The 13,571-nt window shown below is 41.5% G+C and overlaps 1 pseudogene; it reads right to left on the reverse strand.

The window, feature by feature from the left end:
• Window positions 1–963: 963 nt before the first annotated feature.
• Window positions 964–6,003, reverse strand: LOC126605893 (uncharacterized; annotated as a pseudogene).
• Between the last annotated feature and the right edge of the window lie 7,568 nt (window positions 6,004–13,571).

Raw genomic sequence — 13,571 nt, forward strand, 5'->3', positions numbered from 1 at the left:
TCTGGACACTGGGTTTTGCTGTTTTTGTTCTCTGGATGGGGACTGCATGGGGATTTGGGTTGGACCAAGAGAAGAAGGAAAGGAAATGGGCTTTTGAGTTGTAATGTTTTAACAACCAGTCCACTAGGCCCAACCCAAAATTCTAAGTAATAGACCAAACACGCTCTAAAACTGAATTGTATTCTTACATTTTTATGGGGAAGAGTTTGCATTTAGCTGGAACGCTCATGCCATCTATAATGGAGAGGGTTAAGGGTATAAAAGCTAAAAAATAGCCTAATTTGTTTAAAAATTTATTTTCAACTGATATTTGGATTATAATTCTATAAAACTCACGAGATCATTATTTGACCGAAAGGGCACTAGGATGTCCTATGGTGATGACATCTTAAACTGCTCATAAAATGTTATGTCAGCAAACTAAAATGCATGGTGGTACATGAGAGGCTTGGAATACCGCCACTTTGTAATCCCGATTCTCTTAAGTTTCTCTCATGTTTTCACAAGTTTTTGAGACAACAATTGAGAAAAATATTAACTCGTGCATGTAATGGTTATCGTGTCATTTAGGCCCCATTTGGCGGCTAAGATTGGAAATGATTGGAACTGGGTTCATTTCAGTATTACAAATTTTCTCACCATTAGAAGGGAATGCTTAGGAGAGAAACAATGAAGACGGCCAGTAACGAAACGAATTAATTGTCCTCCTCTCTTCTCTATTCTTGTCTTCCTGCTACTCGTACGCGCGAGCACATGCTTTTTCACTCTCCAATATCCAAATCAATGTCAACGACATGTTGTCAATTGTGTTAAAAAGATAAACTTTGAAAAACAAAAAGCGCCGCTGCCGGGGATCGAACCTAGGTCACCCGCGTGACAGGCGGGAATACTTACCACTATACTACAACAACATTGCTGGCAAAATTTGCATGTCCTTTAGTTCTGGTGGTGAAGTTGTGAAAGTTAAACCTTTCCCTTCCCCTCCTCTTTCACCATAACAAAACCCATTTTCCTCTCCTTGTCACCATAACAAAGCCCATTCCCTTTTCCACTTCCCCTCCTCTGTCTTGTCTTCTTCATTAGCCTTCTCTTCACCAACACCAACATTCGTACATTCAGTGACTCGGAATTCAAATCAGCAGCCTCCGCCTCCTCGGGGACCACTCGATCATTTTCAATCTCAATTTCAGAAACCGCATTGCTGCCACTGCTAACGGTAATTTCATCTTCAAGTTCAGAATTCGAATTATTATCACCGCCACCATTCTCCGGAAGAACCTCAATTTCTTCATTACTGGCATGCTAATGCTAATTTCATTTTTGGGTTCAGAATTCAAATGATCGCCACCGGGGTTATCCGGAAGAACCTTAATTTCTTCACTAATTTCAGATTCGACCATGGTCGATTGGACTCATTGCCGTTCGACAAAATGCCTAGCTCAAAACTCGTCCCTCTCAATTCGTACGTGCGCTTACATATCAATCCCCCGACTTTAAGCCCTCTCTCGAAGCACTCCAAGCACTCCAAGCACTTAACAAACTCCTGATCAGACCCAAGACTAGCCAACACGTTCTCTCTCTCTCTCTCTCTCACAATGCGCAGAAGGATCAAGAGCAAATGCGGGAATCAGATACACATACGGTATGTGACATACCTTCTCCGATCACGGAACTTCTTCGCCTTAAACAACGCCGTGATGTGTTTGTAGCTGAAAATCCGAATCTGAGGAGATCACTGTTGACAAGCTAAGTCTTCAGGCCAATACCAGCCCAAATAAAAAGGACATGGTTTGCATGCCTACTGGTTCGTACTGCATTGTTGTAAACTGTGTGTCCGCATTGTCACGTCATATAACCATAGGTTACATGCATGTTGAAACGGGCATGGCAAAACAATTAGGGTGTCAATGATTAAGGGCTCGTTTGGATGTGCTTTTAAAATGACTGAAAGCGTTTTTAGAGAAAATGTTTTTTGGTTCCAAAAGCACTTAAAGTGCTTTCTGCAAGAAGCACCAGTTATGTGCTTCTCCCAGGAAGCACTTTAAGTGCTTTTCCAGAATTTACTTGCATATTTACTAAGGATTGGTTCCAAAAACATTTTCACAAAAAGTGATTTCAATCATTTTAAAAGCACATCCAAACGAGCTCTAAATACACTCTTGTTTTGCTATCTACTAGAGGGGCAATTTGGTTTTGGTCAACTTGAATCCATCAATGCCCAACTAGATTTGAAATCCGATCAGGCAATGTTAGAAATTAAGAAAAAATCCGCTCATACTCAGTCCAACTTCAACTTGATCATTTATTAGGTTTGGTTGAGTAACTGAATTAGGTTGATATCTTACTCGCCCATGTTTATCATTTTGAGCCCAAATTCTCTCATACACATATTACATATCCCAGTTATCTTATATAAGAGTTATGTATAAGTTTGCATGGCTGAAACATTTTTTAAAACTATAGGGTAATCTAGTATGATATACGGGGAGAAAAAATAAAACTCCGATATTATAGAGTAAGGATACCGTATTGAGAAACTGTCCTAACCAACATATTATTCCTGATAAAGCCATGCATCTCTGATACAATCTGGACGAAAATAGATGACTAAGCAACAGCAAAAGTAGTAAACAATTCCAACACGTACAACTTCCAAAAGAAAAATGCACATCTGGCAACTTAACTAAGCTAACAACGATTTGGGGTGAACCATACAGTTCTAGTATGTATTAGGGCACCGGAATAACTGTCGGGAAAATTGAAATGTCTAATACTATTGTTTGACGAGGAAAACACACCAAAATCGCGTCCGCTTGACGGTGCTGCAGAATAAGGATAGTCAAAAGCAAAATAGATGCAGTTTCTTTCAATCTTCCCACCATGGGGATAATAACTGAGCTCATTATAGTTGGTAGAGATAACTTTGTGGCTAGCCTTGCTCAAAATCAATATCCGATCACCAAGATCAAAAACCTGTACCCATCATGAACCTCCATTGATACTATCGCGCTCCAGTTTGAACACTCGAAATCCTTCAGTTGTGGGTGGAGGGTTGTACCCATGACATAAATCAGAGGACTGTCACATAGATCAGAAACTGTTGGACAGCCAAATCTACCTTATGAAAAATCATAAACAGCTCCATAGATGCATAATCTTTTGCTAGGTATATGAAATCACGGCCATTGTAATCATGTATTATTTGTATTGTAATTCCACACCATCTCTTAACATCAATAGAAGGAAGTGGGTAGGGATCAAGGGTACCCAATTTAGCAACGCTGTAGCTGGCATCGTGGAATATGTCAAATACCAACACAAACTGGGATGCATGGCTTGTTGCGGCATATAATTTCCCGCCCATTATGACTATATCTTGAAAAAAGTTTACCCGTAGATCATCAATGGAGATCCATGATTCATCGGTTAGCCGACAAAAAGCTATATGACCGTCACTGCAGAGACTTGCCACAAAAGAGGGCTCCCGGCTCCTTGTTGTTGTTGGTACTGAAGAGGCGTCTAATTTCAGAATGGTAAATCCAGGCCCATTACTGCAGTGGCATGGAAGGGTGGATTTGAACGACGGTAACATCACTCGGTCACTGGATATTGGATTGAAGAAGAAGAAGTTAATTTTAAACCTAGGGTTCTCAGGATTCAGTAAGTATAATGACACAGGCTTCATAAGACCCTCCGAACGCCACAAAGCACTGTCCATCATGATCAGCCATCCTTCAATTGACCCAACGCAATCCATCCTATTCATTGTACAATAAAATATGGGATCTGGCGATGGTCGTAGAAACTTATGAGCTTTCCAATCACTTGGACTTAAGACGGAATGATCACTATTAGAAAAGGGAATGAGAACCTATGATGCACGGATACTTTTGTTTGGTCCCGTATCCCGTATCCGATACTTGATCGGATACGATACTTGCCCGATTCTCGGATACTCGTCCGACACGTATCCTGGTTGATGGACACGAATTTGACATAATGGATATGCGTATCCTACATTCAGGATACACGTATCCTGCTTTTAAAATACATTTACACTTTCAAAAAAAGGTAATGAGGAGGAGAAAATTAATAGGAGACATTTATAATTGAAAGTTGCTAAATACAAAGAGCTTCCCTCTAATTAAAACCATGAATACGATTCTCACACTTCTTCTACTGTATAAAGAGGATTAGATTTTGAACTTTCCTTCTCTAACAACTCAAATGTACTTGAATTTGAATGATGAATTATGTTTTAAAATGTATATTTTTGTTGCTATATAGATTTTTATTTGCCGTATCCATATCGTACCGTATCTTAATTTTTAGAGATTTTCCGTATCGCCGTGTCGTGTCGTGTCGTATCGTATCGCCGTATCCGTATCCGTATCCATGCTTCATAGATGAGAACATAGCATAAACCATGGAACTTCATGGCGAGGTGACTGAACATTGCTCTTGATAATTACTCGCCAAGATTGGCATACTGCAGCACATCGACGGTAATCTGTTAGACATGGTCGTTGTAGAATCAATTGCATAATATATTTCGGAAGTTGATTGGACCAGGGGCTACCGCTGCAGACCTGCTTGAATTTGGAGTGACAATACTTGTTTCTGTAGTTAAATCTGATCATTCTTCTTAATATGGAGTTAATCATTTGAGCTTGCGGGCAGTAAAAGCTTGAGCGAGCAACAAACGCATTCTTGATATGCGGTAGTATGTCAATATAACTCGAAGAGGTCCCTGATTGAATATTAATGTTGCCACAAAGAAAGAACACCCATACTTCTTCAGGGTACAGACCAGGCCTGTGGAACACGCAGAAATGTATTTAGATTAGTTCCTCCTTGATCACCTTTGATCTCTCCAACAATTAAAAAAGTTTGGGGCACCAAAATTTCAGCAGGCAGGGCGGCAGATTTTGGATACATAACTAGTGACAACTCAATTGAGTCTGCAAAAGGAACTAGGACTAAAAACATGATTTGGGAAAGTAAATAATCAATCAAAGAGTTTTTAGCTGAAAATTAAGAGAAACTAATTCGCGAAAATGAAGTGAACAATTATTTACAATTGTAACTATCAAAATATGAGAATTCAACTCAAAATCAATCGGTAATGTGTGGACATATTAATGATCATATACAATACTATGCAAGGCCTTCACTCCTCGACGTAGGATTCGCAGTCTAATTAAACAAATGTCATTAAACTAATTAATCATAGAAATCCATCAAAATTCCCATAGTAATTTACTAAGAAACTTGTTTCAAAATTAAAGATATCATCTTTACTTTTCTTCAGAATTTCGCAATAACCAAACAAATGTTTGAAACGTTCAACTCCATATGATCAAAGAAATGCATAATTAAAACAATTATGTATTTATATGGCTGATGTGGCAGTGAAAACTTCTACGTGGTAACTTGTCACCGGTTGACTAACGCAATCCTATTATTCTTGGAGAGATTTTTCAGTGTTCTCGAAATATGGGATGATACACTACGTGTTATTATGCATGTAATAAGATACTTGTGTTAAAAAGTTAACAACTTAAAAAATAAAGATTTTCTCTACTTATACAATAACACGCGGTGTACCTATTCTATTCTGTTCCGATCACAATGAAAATTTTATCTTGTTTTGGAGGGCGTACTTATGAGCTCCCCTTTCCCGCTCTTTCTCAGCAAGTTCCACGCTCAGTCTTTCAGGCCAATACCAGCCCAGGTAAAAAGACATAACCAAGCTAAGATTGCGGGGGGTATTGGATAAGTAAATAGAATGCCAAGTCATCAACTTACATGTGCAAAACATGTGCGCATGAAGTGTATCTCATAAGTCTCAATAGGAGAGTATAAATACTTTCTTTCCTCTTGTGTAGTCGGTTATGATGGTTGTATACAGAAACAGTAAAAGAAATACATTGATACATTCCTCAGTTTCCTTTTCAATCTTCTTTCATCTGTACATTTCTTGATTTCTATAGAATTCTTCATTGTTGTTAAGACTTCAACAATGGCTTCCCCGTCTGAAACAGTTTTCTTGATCGTGGCTCTATGTTCATTTGTAACTGGATATCTATTCCGGCACTTCCAGATTAAGAGAGCTCCGGTCGAGGCTGCTCCTCAAGACATGGCAGAACCCCAGGTGCAAGGCCATGTTCCAGCCATGGGTGAAAATAGAGCTCCGGGCGAGGCTGCTGCTCAAGGCATGACAGTTGAAGATCCCCTCGTGCAAGACCATGTTCCAGACATTCGTCAACCCTTGCTTGGTGAAAATCCAGTTCCGGCGCCGGCGATCGAAAATCAAAATGCCGTTGGTATGCAAGAACTCCAGCAAGAAGGCCAAGAACCCGCGAATGGCGCTAGGGGACAGCCAGTGATCCAAGGTGATGGGAACAATATGGGAGATGAGGTCAGTAGTATCAGTCCTTGCAATTTACTTGTCAACGTGCTTTCAGCAATCATGCTTCCGATTTCGATATTAACCTGTCCCTGGGCTCGAAAAGAACTAGGCAAGACCACCACATTCAATGGTTTTCTTATTTTCCTGGTCGTTGTTGTTGGTGTTGGACTGGTCGATGGGTATGCGTTATATCTCATTGATAAATACAAGCAAATTCTGGTCATTCACCAACAACGAATTCACCTAGGGATAGTGAGAGACATTATAGACGTCTGCTTGCTGGGTCTGGGTCTATTCATTCAACAACAAGTGGATAAAAATTGTGGTCTTTGGTGTCTGTGGATACTAGGATCCTTTTTCGGATTGTTCATCTCTTTCATATGGATTACGAAACCAACGACAGTCCTGGGATTTGCAGACTTTATAATTGGGATATTAGCAGTTTTACTAGTGTTTTTGGCGAAAACCAAGATCGGCACCGGTGGATTTACAATTCTCCAACAGTTGTCTCTGATGATAACTAGCTCGTTGGCTATAGTGTTAGCATTGTTTTACAGGAACCACTACGAACAAGTCATGGGAGGCAATGTTAATCCCATCACTTGTTACGGCTGGTTGTCCGCTAGAGTCCGTGCAATTTGGAACGCAGCTAATGGAAATGAAGCGAATGATGATAATGCTGTTTAGGGAAGGCGGTCGATGATGGAGAACACCTGCCTTTTGATATTTTGTATGTTAGTTTGTGTTGACTGATAACACATCAGCAAGGTCCACATCAGCGAGAGTTGGTTAAATTGACAGTTAGGATTGTAGGAAGTGATAAGGCGGTTACTAGTTTGTTAGAATCTTACTACTGAAGCAAGAAGCATGTACAAATAGAGAATATATCTCTGTGAATTGTATCAACTCATTCTCTGCAATACACACATATTACTCAGTTTCTTTCTCTTTAAAAACTCTCTGCAATATTTCTGTTTTTCTTCTTCTTCTTCAATTAGTATTAATAGTTTGTAGATTGTTTTGTACAATAAACGAGTGAGTTTTGTATGATTCTATCACTTGAATGTGGTTGACAAACAATGAGTCGATGGTTTGCAGATCAGATGAATGCTAATGCCAATACTTGAGCCCTTGATGTCTTCCCTTGCAACAGAAGCCTTTTTAATTAGTGTATGTCTGCAAATAAGGACTTTTACTTAGTTTTTACGTAGGTTGTGAAACTGCCTGAGCCCTGAGATTAAAAGTTGCACATTTCTGCTTATTAGTGCGTTTGAGGCTTTAAGCCATGCATGCATGCACATGCACAAGCAATGCATAAATAAATGCTTATAATATATATGTACGTCAGAAAAGCAAAATTGTATTATGATTTCTGCCACGGAAGGCACGGATGGAGGCTGAGCACGAATTTTTAAGCAATATTATATTATAATTTCTGCCATGTAATGCAATAGAAGTTTGATACTAATATATTACCATCAGCGCACACTATTTGATCATAATCCGGATCATTGTGCGATCTTAAAAATCCTGATATTTTAGTCATTTTGGATATATTGTAAGTTAGAAATTATTTAATTTTTTTATTTAAGATTAAATACAAGTAGTACCTAATAAAAATTAACTGCATGATTTAAGATAAAAGTCAGAACGTGACGATCCTTATATAGAAGATCCAAAGAGAATCCTAATCCAATATCATTATACCGAGAAATTTTTAGTTGTGACGGGAACACAAATGGTACATTACATCTTTTTATGTAAGTGGTGTGAAATATTTTTTAAGTTATTAAATTTTTAACACACATATCCTACCATTTATATAACGACAAATAATGTACTACCCCGTGTGACGGTCACACTGAAAAATCTCTCCATCATACCAACCCAATTGAACAAAAATAATAATAAATTGTTCTCCATTCTAAGTGTAGACCCATGCCATTAGTCCTTTCGATCTCTTTCCACATCTTAGGAAGGTTAGATTTATAGGTAAAATTTACAAATTAAATAATATATCACTAATAGAAGTGAACATGTTTATCAACAATTAAATAATAATCTATTTATCATTTAGTTTACAAAATTTTATTATAAATTTAGACTTTAGTAGAATTAAAAAATAAAAAAGGAAATTGGGACACCGTGAGATGTGATGTAACGCTTGTGCCAAATTAGTTGTTTCTGACATATCGAAACCTATTGTTACGCTAATTAATTAATTGCTCTCTATTTCTCCCATCCTGGTAATGTTCGAGGCGCTCGAAGGCTGACGTGTCTGCAGCTTTACGTATCTAGCTAACTCTCTGTGTAGGACCTGGTTTCTCTGCCCTTCTCATTCCCATACACTTTTATTCTCTCTTACTTGTGCGGTCACGATTAAGTCACGTCAACATTTTATAGTGATATAAAATGTTGACGTGGCTTAACCGTAACCGTACAAAATAGGAGGGGATGAGATTGTATGGGAAGTGGGAGGGCAAAGAAGTCATGTCCCTCTGTCTGTGTAATCTCTCTGAGCATTGAGGGGTGAGAGAGGAGAAATTTTTAGTTGTGACGGGAACACGGATAGTACACTACGTATTTTTATATAAGTGTTGGAAAATTTTATTTCTTAAGTTAATAACTTTTTAACACATATATCTCCTCATTTATATAATGACACATGATGTACTACCTCATATAATGGTCACACTAAAATTGTCCACGTGTAGGCTTGAAAATCCGCCACATGTGCGGGGGCGTGTTGAGAGTTGTTCTACATTGGTGAGAGACAAAGTTTGCTATGTGCTTATATGGTCTTTGACTACTTCCTATATTGCCACTTAGTTTTACGGTGTAATTCATCAAGTTTGACTATTTGACTCCGGTCCTTACGATCGATGTTTGGGGCCGGGACTTACCCGTTGGTAAATACCATATAGTGTATGTTTGGTGATTTCTGTCCATCACCGCCGAGCGGTTTAAGGTTGCTGTGCACGAAAATCATTTTCATCGTTTATGCGCGGTCTCATTCTCTCTCAACTATTTATCTATTATCATAAGATTTTGCTTTGCATTAGTAATCCTGTAGGAGTAACATTTGATTCCTAATGTTAAAAGAGTAATTTGATATCGTAGACAAATCATAATGTGATACGTTTAAATTATAGCTTGTGTGATTTTAATGGGTGGTTTTAAAATTCAAAAGGCTCAACGCTCATCACTAGAGCCAATAGTCTAGCTAAAGTTGACTTCACTGATGTAAACAACTTCCGCACTCGGACGCTCCAAATGAACAATAGTTCTCCTCGTACTATATTTAGAATAGTAGTTGACCGCTTTGGGTAAGTGTTTGGGCCCAAAATAACAGTTTGGGCCGAGGGAGGTATCACTTTCGGCCCGGGAAGACGTACGGCGAGAGAGTCATGGGGGCGTTCAGCTCATGGGCTTCTAGGCCTAGATCGGTTAAATCAGAGTGCAAGTCGAGTCCTAATACAATAGGGACCCTCGACGAGATCAGTAAAACTAGAAGGCGAATCCGGCTCAGTTAAGGACTAGATTCGTAGTCCTAGCAGAGATAGGACTGATTGAGGTAACGTTAATCCGGAGAAGGAAACCTAGTTCGAATAGGATTAGAACTCGGGCTCGGTGTTCTGCTACTATAAATACAAGACATTCAGCAATGGAAAAAGCCCCACAAAAATCAATACAAAATTGCCCTGCGCAAACTCTCACAGCTTGAGATCTTTTTCTTTTCCTTTTTCGCTGACACATCTTCCGTTGGCATCAACAGCACTGTGGAAGCAACCGGTGATATCTTAAGTCGGCATAGATAGCTCTGTCACCGTAGAGTCGGTCGGTCTCGCAGTATCTTCCGTTGGCATCAACAACACTGCGGCGAGAACGGTCGATTGCCTATCCAAGTCTCGGTCGAGAAGGGTTTTCGAATCCTTGTTGGTCGAGGTCATCTCATTAGCCTTCTCGGCGAGGTGAGGTGTTACAGTTATTACATTCGGCACATTGTAAGCCGAATTCGGTTCGTGAACTTTGTAAGAAATAGCAGCCTTGTCTTCAGGCTCGAGAACCCAAGAGGCCGAGACGCGTTCCTTTCTCGGCCGCAATCGCAAGACGCAGAAGTCAGTAGCGCGACCCAACGCAGCATCATCAAATTTACTCCTCGGCCGAGCCTCGGCCGACGAGTTGGCACGCCCCGCAATCACCGAAGGACGTAGTTAGCTTAGAATATATTCGGCCTGCGCGCCACGTAGGCTTTGTAATTTCTAGGGTCAACAAATTGGCACGCCCAGTGGGACCTAGTGCTAAACTACGAAGTTCATGCCAATTGAAACACGATCGGTAAAAAAGAAAACAGCTATGGGAAAGTCGACAGCCGATTTACCGAGTCAGAGCATAGGACAGAGTGTGCCACAGGCGCAGAATCCCCTTAGCGTTGGTACACCTGAGTCCACGAGCGCGACTCGCCGAGAGAGAGAACTTAATCTCGGCGGTCAACTCCGTGGTTTAGAAATCCCCAACAGAAACACATGCGTTCTCAATGAAGGGATAATAGAGGAATGTGACGATGATGGTGGTGAAGGATCAGACCCACCAACGAGGTCGTTTCTCCGAAAGCGACTGGACGAGCAGTCTCGGTCAGTCGAGCAGACGTTCAGTCGAGGCATTGACAAGCTGCAGAACGCGATACTCAGTGCCAATGATCGGCAAACCAAACTGCTCGAAATGCTGGTTAGCCAAGTTGGTGGCAGCAGGCCTTTCGATCTTCGCCAACCTTGTTTACCAGAAAACAACACGGTACCGATTGTACCGGCCGAACCTATTCCTGCCCCGCTCAAAACAATTAACTTGGAGAAGGGAGGAGGGTCGAACAGTAGGTCAGACGGGACCGACCAAAGGGTCGAAGCAGCATCTGTTGATATGACCGAAGTTCAGCGGATGATCGACTCGGCTATGAAGAAAGGGCCGAAGTTTCCCAAGTTTATTCATCCGTACCCAGCTTACGTGGAGACGTTTGGATACCCGAAGGGCTTCAAGATCCCAGATTTTAGTCTTTTTGCTGGTGAATCGTCCCTGTCTTCGTTGGAGCACGTGGCTCGTTTCACCGCGCAATGTGGAGATGTGAATAGTGATTTCCACAAGTTACGGCTGTTCAATTTTTCATTGACCGGCTCGGCATTTGCCTGGTACATCAATCTCCCGCCTAATTCCGTCCAAAACTGGGAGGAGTTGGTCGAGAAGTTCCACGAGCAATTTTATCGGCCGGGGATGGAGATGTCAGTTTCTTCATTAGCACGGATGGCTCAAGCATCTGATGAGTCACCAATGGATTATCTTACTAGGTTTAAATCGGCTAGGAATTGGTGCCGAGTGCCCTTACCCGAAGTCGAATTTGTCAGGCTTGCTTTGAATGGTCTTGACGTCGAATACAAAAAGAAATTCTTGGGGGCAAATTTTCGGGATATGTACGAATTGGCCCAGCATGTCGAGCAGTACGATTATTTGCTCCGCGAGGAAAAGACTTCGAAGACTCCAACTCGGGGAACGATTTACAAGAACCCTACTGTCAATTATGCATCAACCGAGGATGAATGTGTTAGTGTGGATGCGGCTGAGATAGTAATAGATAAACCATACATTTGCAAGGCATTGACTCAGGTTGATTCTAGAGAAGCCAAAAGTCGCTCGGCCACTGAAGGAACATCGAAACCGTCAAAGGTTTATACTTTTGATATTACCAAGGCTGACGCAATTTTTGACCAACTGTTATCAGCAAGAATCATTAAGCTTCGGCCTGGTCATAACATTCCTAAGGCCGAGGAGCTTAAAGGAAAGGTGTATTGCAAATACCACAATTCGAGCAAACACACGACAAACAATTGCGTCGTATTTCGTGATAACGTCCAAAGCTGGATTGATAATGGCAAGCTGAAGTTCCCCGAGAAGATGATGAGTGTTGATACTGATCCGTTCCCCACGGCAACAGTCAATATGGTCGACGCGTACCTACCCAAGGACAAAGGGAAAGGCAAGGCTGAAGTGGTTGAGACACAACGCCCGCGGAACCAGAATGTTCGGCCACGGTTCATGGCCGATTCGCGTTCAAATAAACCATCTGCGGCCTTAACGGGGCCCGCTATTGTCAAATCTTTGACGGAGTGTAGCGCCAATGAAGATAGTGGGACAGCGGTTCTGTGCAGGAAATGTAAAGCGAAGGTCGACAGTGAACCAGAAGAGAAACCTTCTTCGCAACCCGTGGCCGCAACTCGGCAAAAGATAGCCAATGAAGACCAACATCATGGGGTTTTTGGGAGGCTCGGTCCTAAAGTACGGATGGAAGAGACACCCCCGGTCAGGCGGCGCCTTGATTTTGATGCTTCATTTTATGACGATGATTACTATAAGCGTAATTCTAGCAGTTCAGGATCATCACGGAGTCAAAAGACCTTCAAGCCTCCTGAGCCTAGAGATCAACGTTGGTACACATACCATTCTTCGAAGGGCGTCTATACCGCGTTGTCCAAATCTCAGAAACGCCGACATCAACGGATAGATTGCATGGCTCGCCGACAAGCAGCCCAACAAACTTCGGCCCCTAAGTGGCGACCGAAGGATACAGTTGCCACTAATGAAAAGCGACCACCTCCACCAATTATGACAGAGTTGGCTCAGGGGAACGGCTGGTCGATCAAGACGTCGAGACCATGTTTGAAGAAGCTGATAAGCGGATCAAACTTCTCATTCGACCAGGGGAAATAAAGGCACGTGTTGAACATTTCAGGCAAAAGGCCGAAAGCAAATTATCCCCGCTAGCTATACAAGAGCCTTTGGTCAAAATTCGACGGAATTTGCACCCCCCGTTCCTTGGGGAGTCTTTGGAATATATGCGAGAATTTCATAAGGAACATTCGGCCAACGATTTGTATGGTTTGCCGAAGGCATGTCAGGACACCATTGATCTTGTCTTGACTTGTCCGGATGCTGAGCGGATCATCCAGAAGACCTCAGATCCAGGATTGAAAGCAAGGTTCCAGCACATACGAGAAGCTCGTGTCTTTGGATTTGAAGTTGACCCGTATACCGATATGGAAGCCTTGGTCTTGAGGATGGATCGGCGATTCCGCCGTGGCCTCAGGTTCCTCGAGCAGGCGTTTGCCACGAT

This window comes from Malus sylvestris, chromosome 15, assembly GCF_916048215.2.
Source record: "Malus sylvestris chromosome 15, drMalSylv7.2, whole genome shotgun sequence".
NCBI classification, from domain to species: Eukaryota; Viridiplantae; Streptophyta; class Magnoliopsida; order Rosales; family Rosaceae; genus Malus; species Malus sylvestris.